The sequence below is a fragment of the Rhinolophus sinicus genome, linkage group LG09 (genome assembly GCF_036562045.2).
Source record: "Rhinolophus sinicus isolate RSC01 linkage group LG09, ASM3656204v1, whole genome shotgun sequence".
In the NCBI taxonomy this organism is placed as follows: domain Eukaryota; kingdom Metazoa; phylum Chordata; class Mammalia; order Chiroptera; family Rhinolophidae; genus Rhinolophus; species Rhinolophus sinicus.
The window spans coordinates 102,749,091-102,757,932 of NC_133758.1; the positions used below are offsets into that span (position 1 = coordinate 102,749,091).

The 8,842-nt window shown below is 37.2% G+C and overlaps 1 non-coding gene across 1 annotated transcript; it reads right to left on the reverse strand.

The window, feature by feature from the left end:
• Window positions 1-479: 479 nt before the first annotated feature.
• On the reverse strand, window positions 480-553 carry TRNAV-AAC (transfer RNA valine (anticodon AAC)). The gene has a single exon. It is a non-coding gene; the product is annotated as a tRNA-Val (tRNA).
• Between the last annotated feature and the right edge of the window lie 8,289 nt (window positions 554-8,842).

Here is an 8,842-nt window from a genome sequence, read left to right on the forward strand (position 1 = left end):
TAGTCTAACGTTCAGAACCACCATATATTCCATCTTTGCTTTTCAACAACTAATCCTCAGTCTGAAAGGGGAAAACAGGATAATCCCTTATTTAAATGATCAATGAAAGAGAATTAGTACAGAATAGCAGACAACTCTCACAACTCAATCATCCAAAACTTGCAGAACTATTTAATTCTTTAAACTATGTCCATATGTAACCTTGATTCAAATAAAAGCCAAATTTGATAAATAACCCAAAAAAAGAAAATTTCTCACATAAATTTCTGATTATTTGAAATACTTTACCAGGTAAGTTTTTCAAATAACATTTATGAACACACCTGATTTGAAATTTTTAAGCTGTTTAAGAAATAAAGCTCTTATTTTACTTACAAATCCTTTATATTACTTACCAGCATAGGGTTGGTAAGTAAAAGTGAAGGGATTTTTAAACACTGATTTGTTGTGTGTTTTTTTAAGGAGGGCGCAGCTCACAGTGGCCCATGCGGGGATCAAACCAGCAACCCTGGTGTTGTTAGCACCACGCTCTAACCAACTGAGCTAACTGGCCACTCCAAAACCAATTATTTCTAAAGGACTCAAAATTCCTTTACACTGTTCTACTCTGTTTAGATAATTATTAATGAGAAGAACTAGCCTAAATACGAAGCACTGCACTTGATTACATGAAACTCCTTAAAAGATCTAGTGGACGGGTATTGACACTATGATAGATAATATGATAAGATAGGTCATGTAAGAATACGTAAGCTATCTTCAAAGAAGGGAAATGTATTAAGTACTTCTGGATTCTAGCTTAAAAAATATAAACAAAAGTAAAATGAACACATTAAAGTTACAATGATTAAAAAAGAAAGCAATGAAAATATTACTAGTAATTAGACACTCCAAACTTGTCTTTCAGTATGATCTTTCAGTCACTCAAACCTGGCACATATTATTTTTTCAATTATAGTTGACATTGGCACATATTTTTTAAGTGTCCCAGTTTTTGTATGAATTGTATACAGGGCTCTTATTTGAGGATTTATACTGATATTTGACAACAAATTTAATTTGCAATTTTATTCCCTAACACACTTAACCTTGGTGTTCTGTGTTGGGTTTTTTTTTCCATTTTAACAATCTTCACCCAAATGACAGTTTGTGGCAACTAGCATTTTTAGCCTTACAGACTATTCTCTTCTACACCTACTTTCTAAAGAGAAAAGAAAAATGCTATTTAGTTTAATACTAACTCTGTTTTTAAATTGTGCCATGAATTCATTTAGAAAATACCTTTGAAACATCAGAATGGCTAGGAGTATTTACTTGCATCCCTAGTTAGATGAGAACGGCTTTTTCTAAGAAGACTGCACGCACATTCCCTTTTCTAAATGAAATGCAGCAATTGCCTCCCAAATCACCATCATGAGAGCATTATGCAATTTTATCTGTCTATACTCTATTTCTGTTTTATGTTGTGGTTATATGGAAGCTCTACAGGAGTGTTTTCTATCACGGCAAAGGCCAGATAAAATAGTTTAACTACTACATCAGATTGGGGAATTATACATATACTAATTGTCCGCTTCTGTCTACAGATTATGTCTGTAAAAGATAAAAGCATTTTTCTCCGTTTCGAGAGAACACTCCCAGTGCCTCCTTGGCCTCACATATAAATTATCTTTTAAGGGACCAGGTGCAATGGGCAAAGAATTGGCTGTCTTCCCAACCCAGCTTTGAGATTTGATTTCTAAATGTACTTGTCGAGTTAGGAATCACAGAAATGCAGAAGTTAGAATTTCAAGTCACCACGTCAAGAATTGTTTTCCTGCACCTTTTGCCTAGGGGAGAGAAAGGGGTGGGGGATGACACTTTGGGAGAAGTCATCTGAACTGAAATGAACTTAATTGCTTTTCCTGTGGCTCTCTCTGCCTGGACAAGTGGCTGTGATGGTCCTGTGTCCCCCACTGATCCATATCAGCCTGAACATAAGAGTAACCTAGAATTTGGAAATCAGGTTAGACATCCAGGCAGCTCTCCAGCTTTGGTCCAGATGCAGGATGGACATGCTTCCATTGGAAGCATTTGTGTGTGTGACATGATTAAAGTATTAGTATCCAGCAGAACACCAGTGCAATAGTGGCCTATTCCTCTCAAACCAGTGTGGAGCCAATCCCTGAGAGTGTAGGTCCACAGTGGCAAGAGACCTTTGGGTAAAATTAACACTCCATCATATGTCTTCACTGATACAATTTTGAACTCTGAGAGGACTGCTCCAGAGCACTGGTAGTAGTACGAAAAATTCCAACTAACTAGATAACGGCTAGCAGGGAGGCTGGTTGGGGTATTGCTCAGAGAAAGAAAGTAAAAGTACTCTTTAAACCTGGTTCGTGCACTTGCCACCATTATCCCTTCTATATTCCTATGCCCAACATGCTATAACCCATGAGAAGACGCTTTTTAGATTCTTTCTATTTAAGGAAGGCAGTGTAATTCCATGTGTTTCTGGTGGATTAAACTCAGATCTACCTCCTTATGTGACTTACAGCACAATTTCTCAGAATACTATTATTATCTTTTCGACATTGGTCAAGCTGGGAGTTGAAGAAAGACATGGAACCTTTGCATTTGTTATTCCATGACCTAGAATGCTCTTCATAGAGCCAGCACCTCCTTCTTCAGGTCTTTGCTTAAATGCCACCTTCTGAAAGATATCCATCATCCCCATCCTTTATAAAGTCGATTCCTTGAACCTCCATCTCTAGTTATTAGCTGTCATAGCACTCTGCTTATCTCCTTCATGCAATTATTGCACCCATAATTATTTTAATTGTGTGCTTTTTTTCCTTACCTCTTGTCTCTCTCCCCACTGAAAACTTCCCCACTGGAAGCTTCATGAGGTATTGTATTTCCAGGACCTAGCAAATAGCTGGAACACAGAAGGTACTCAATAAAGTTTATGGATGAATGAGTTTTGAAGATTACAAAGGAATTTTACTTCAACATTTAAAATGTTTTATTTTTGCTACATGTATCAGTCAGCCATAAGATTCAGCAATAACAACTCTAAAAAAAATCTCAGGACTTAAATGAAAAAAATTGTTTCTTTCTCACTCTTTATGTGAGCTGGAGACTGGTTGTGGCTTTGCCCCAATGATCTTCATTCCAAGGCCAAGGTTGGGGCCATGGCCCCTTTCTGGTACATGCCCTGGGTCATCTCATTCTCAAGGCAGAGGAAGAGCAAGAGCTGTTGGAAACATACGGGTGTCTTAAACTAGGATCTGGCATCTGTTATGAGAAGAAGTTACTGGGAAAAATAATACAATCAACCACAATAGGATATTGCTCAGAAACTGTTACTTCCTCATAATTTGTAACCTAACTTTGTTCATATTGTTGTCCATTCGCTCTACATTCACCGGGTTTCTTGAATTACAGTCTTATCAGAGATCTTCCATATGCTAATAAATAAGACTTGCAGGTGAGTGCTACTTTTATTCTGTTCCCTTGCCTGATTGCACCCTTGCAATTCCTAGGTCATTGCCTGAGTATTTCCTGGGATCCCAAATGTCTCCATCTATAGAATAGAAAGCCAATGGCCTCCAACTCCCAAGTGACATCAGTTCTTCCAGTATCAAAGGAAGCTGGCATGAGAAGTTCCTCCCCAAAACTAAATTTTTCCCCAGTCACAGTAAATGACTGGAATGGATGAAGAGAGGCCACATCTGGCCTAAATCCTTAGAGTGACATTTAAGTAATAAACCTCATCCTAAGTACAATGCCTTAACCTGAGGCTCACCATTTAGTCATAAACTATTATGTGTTCAATTTTAACTGTTAACTTAGGTATCTGTCTACCTCTATTCTACAGTTTCTATACTTATAATAGATTCCTCCAAAAGTTTTCAGTGTTACATTGGTAGAACTATTGGGAATGCCTATATAAGATGAAAGTTTTGAACTATGGTCTTAGCGAAGGTTAAAAAGAAACTCAAATCAGAAACAACTCTCAACAAAGAACTTCTATGATGAAAGTTGTTTTCTGTTTATTTGGGGGGGCTTTTTGTGGTTTATTTTGCTTTGTTTTGTTTTGTTTAGAATGGTATACCCAGAAATATTTACTTCCCTTCAGGAGGTAATAAAAAGTGACAAAGAGAGAATTTTGAAAGCAGCAAGAGACAATCAACTCATCAGATACAAACGATCCTCACTAGGGTTATCAGCAGGTTTCTGGTCAAAACTTTGGAGGCCAGAAAGCAGAGAGCTAAAACTTCAAAGTGCTAAAAACAACAACAACAACAAAAACCTGCCAACAAACTGTCCTTGAAAAGTGAGGAGAAAAGAAGACATTCCCAGATAAACAAAAGCTGAGGGAGTTCATTACTACTAGACCTACCCTGCGAGAAATGCTAAAGAGAGTCCTTCAGGTTGAAATAAAAGGACACTAGACAATAACTCAAAGCTGTATGAAGAAATAAAGATCTCAGTAAAGGTAAACACATGGGTAATTATAAAAGCTCATTTTATTGTAACACTGGTGTATAACTCCATTTTTTGTTTTCTATGTGATTTAAGAAACTAACACGTTATTAGTCTAAACACATTATTATTGTAACTTTGGTTGTTAACTCTACATTTTGTTTTCCACATAATTTAGGAAACCAATGCATTTAAAAAAATAGTTTATGTTTTTGTTCACATAATTTATAAAGAGGTAATTTTGTGACATTAACAATTGAAATGGGGACGAACTTATTAACAGAGCAGAATTTTTGTATGTTATTGAAGTTGAGATGATATAAATTCAAATTAGAGGGTTATAATTTAGGATGTTAAATATAATCTCTAATGTAACCACAAAGAAAATAACTAAAGAATATACACAAATGGAAATGGGAATGGAATTTAAACATCTCATTACAAAAAAATAAAAATCAACTAAACACAAAAAAAGATAAGGAAATGAGGGCCAAAAAGCTATAAAGCATATAGAAAATGAATAGCAAAATGACAGAAATCCCTTCACATCAGCAAGTACTTTAAATGTAAATAGATTGAACTTTCCCATCAAAAGACAGAGATTGGCAGAATAGATTTAAAAAAAAAACTGTCATGTAAACTTCTTTAAAGCATTATAAAGCATGTTATGTCTTACCAAACCCGAAGAGCAAAATTTCCTGTTAAGATGCTTAAGACAGAAAGACCTGGAATCATCTGTCTAAATGATGTCAAAATCGCCATTGATCCCTCCACAAATGGAGGAGTGGTACTGGGATTTACTTTGTGGGATTCAGTTAATTTTGCACTTGACATATTATATGAAAAGAGTTTCTGGCACTTGGGCTGGGAGAAGCAGGGCTTCATATTCATACCATTGCCTGAGACGTATTCAGTGGCTAGGACATTTTAAAAACGGCAGCCTTTCTCCAGAATTTTCTTTTGAGTGACATCTGGGGTGAATTAAGTTTCTGTTCAGTCCCGGCTTTAGCTACAGATGTGGAGGTGTAAATGTGCTTTCCAGGAACTGTACATTATATGGTCATGATGTAGACCACTTTTATTAGGAGCTCAAGTACCACATTTCCAGAAATATGAAGAATGACAGCGAGGAAAAAAGCCTTTAGAGCTTAAATTACAACCACATCTAATGAACTCAAAGGTGTTTTTCACTTACTAGGGTATTGCTTTTCAACTCCTGTAGCTTAAATGAATCTCGTGATCATAACAGTAAATATGGGTTCCAAAGGTATCCCAAGAGGTATCATTAGTCACATATTACATCCTTTTCTAATTTGCACACTTTCCATGTTTCAGGGTTTCACAGGACTGCTGAAACCTCCAGAATTTCATGTTTCCCTCAGCAGTCTACAATAACCCTTAGTCTGAATGACATGTATTATTTCCTCAGCAAACATGTGATGTGGGAAGCTTACTAAAAGATTTATTATAAGAAACGACTCGATGTTTTATTTCCTCCCTTAATTGAATACATTATTGCTCTGTGTTTAGAAATGCTGTGTTGATGTATTACACCTCAGAACAACCATGCACATGCCATCTGCAGCAGGAAGGTTTATTAGACTACAAATCAGGATACAGATGTTGGAGGGAAAGCTATGTATGCTAAGTCATAATACATTACAGCACATTTTAAATCTATACATCATGGTGGTCCGGCAGGGTTTTACCTTTAAAAAATTAGATATTGGTACTTATGAAAATGAAGGAACTGGAAGCCCTCTCTTTCATCATATATGTGATAGGTAAAGTGATAAGCCGCCGACATGGTCGCTCTGTCCTTTTAGATGAGGAAAAGGACTAAGTAACTTCAAAAGAAAAATCTCACCGTCTTATTCCTTAATACTAGTGTAAAACATCCATATTTAAAGTCACACTCTAAAGCAAGCAAGCAGATGAATCTTCTGGGAGTGTAAATGATCACATCTTTATCGATCTATTTCACAAATTTAAATTTTCCTCCCCTTATTCAAAGAGCATTTATTGAGTACCTGTTACTTGCTAGGTGATACTGTGCTCTAGGGTTTTATTAAAATGAGGCTGACTTTTATGATTTTGATACAAGAGCAGCTGTTGAATTTTCCTTCCCTTTCTCCAGCTATGTCAAGTTCAGGCCTAAGCATGGACAAGCTGCCTCCAGAAAGTTTACAAGATGACACCAACTACTCCATTGGTCAAACGGATTAACTGCCGAAGCACGGCCAGTGCAGCTGAGAGGACTGCCTTGCTGAGAGATGATGCGTTTCTCTTCCATTAGATTCTCAAAACTATAACTCAATTGTATCCATCTTAAATAAATAAAATCTAAGAGGCTCACACTTTCAAGAGGGATTAGTGTTCTGCAGATTTATTGATCTTCTGTGCTCCTCTTAAAGCATCCGAAGGGATCGTTAACAACGCTTTGTTCTGATCTACTTGCCTGTCGGCCAGCCGAGGCTCTTCCAACTCACTCCAAATACATTTGCGCTTTATTCATCAGGCTTATTCTATAGATAAAGACCTGACATTACTGGCATTTACGATTGGGAGGCTTAAGATTTTAAAAAATTAGACTAGATACGCCTTTTAAATAGGGTGTACGTTTTCAAGACAGAGCAGTCGTCTCTTTCCCTGGAAATGTTTGGAAAAGAGTCTGCCTTTGGTTGAGCAGCACAAGCAAGGGCAATGATTCAAGAAACCACTGTAAAAACACACATGTCACCAGGAAAAGGAGACCATCCTATTTCCTATAAAGCAGACTCAAACAGGTGATTATCATTAACTATACATCACATTTGTATAACAACGAAGTTGCAAGGCACTGTCATATATATACATATATATGTACTGTCTTATTTGCTGTGTGAAGGAGGTATGTACTCATTCATTCCTCAAATATTTCATAAATGCCTATTGGCCAGGCATCTTAATCTGTACTAGGTACACCAAGGTGAAGAAGACACATCCTCAGCAAGGTCACTTCCTAGTTGAAGAATAAAATGAAAGCCATTGAGATCATTCTAACATGTTATAATGCACACATGATGAAGTACTGAGGCAACACGTGATTACTGGTATCCTAGCCTCATTTTACAGGAAAGGAAACTGATCAGTATTATTAATATTAATAGTAGCGGGTAGTTTTAACAATTCAATGAGAAACTGTATTAAAGTACTTAGTACAATGCCAGCCCACAAGGACTCCATAAATGTTATGACTGAAGAAGTCGCCTAGACCACCTCGTAGAAGAACGGACTCGATCAAACTTTTGGGCTTGGATCATAGCTGTGTGGTCTTGGGAGAGTTATATACATCTCAGTTTCCCTAGGGCTAAGATGGGAATAACAATTGTAACCATTTCCTGGGGCTGTTGATATAAAACGATGATTGTTGTGAGAATTAATTTGACATACACAGTCAAAAAAGGTTATCCATGGTCAAGATCAAAGTTGGGAGGAGGACTGAAAATTTTAAATCCCACCAAGCTTCTAGTTGACTTCTCATAAAATAGAGATATGTGGCCCTGAAGTGAATGGTGCCCTTTAGTCTCACCGTGGAAAGGAGAGCCCCCTGCAAAAAGTTCAAGGTAGGAGAAGGCAGCAAAGGATATTTAGCATCTTGAGAATCAAGGGGAAACTGGCCAAAAAGGAGAGAGCCCAAGAGAGAGGAAGAGTGTAGAAACTGGTGGGGGTAGGGTACTGGGGCTTGGGCAGGGGTCAGAGTGAATAAAGCAGAGGGAAATGGCTTTGAGAAGACAGGAGGAATATGTCATGTACACACCTGTACTTTTTCTGGCACTAGGTGAGAGATAATCTTTCCAATATGTCTGACCCATATTTTGCTAAGTGGGGGCATTCTTTTCTGTTAAATCCTTCCTAAAATGTTATGAATAGAGCTTAACTAAGTAAGAGTATCCAAAGTAGTCCAATAATGACCTTTGAAGATGTTTAGTAGAAACATATGCTCTTTTCTCTCATGTGGGTTCCTACAAAGAAACCGTTGGGCATGAAATAAGGGCTGATATTGCTCTATAATCATATGTCTCATGAGACTGAGAGGGTTTTCACATGTGCTACTTTTCATTCATTTTTTGGTTTGAATAAGTGATTTCAATGTTCTTTCTATATTGATGGGATAGGAAATGCCTGAAAACGAAGTCCCTGTACTCGCGTGATCCTGAAAGTGCACATGACCTAAAGAAGTTAATAGTGAGTAAGAGCAGTAGTAATAGAACTGAGAGAATTCCATTGTCTCCTAAGCAGTAGCCACTGTGATAGACCACCACCCCACCCCAAAACACATTGTTATGTTTTTTGAAATATGTCTTCTTGGCAACTCAGCAATAAAGAATCATGG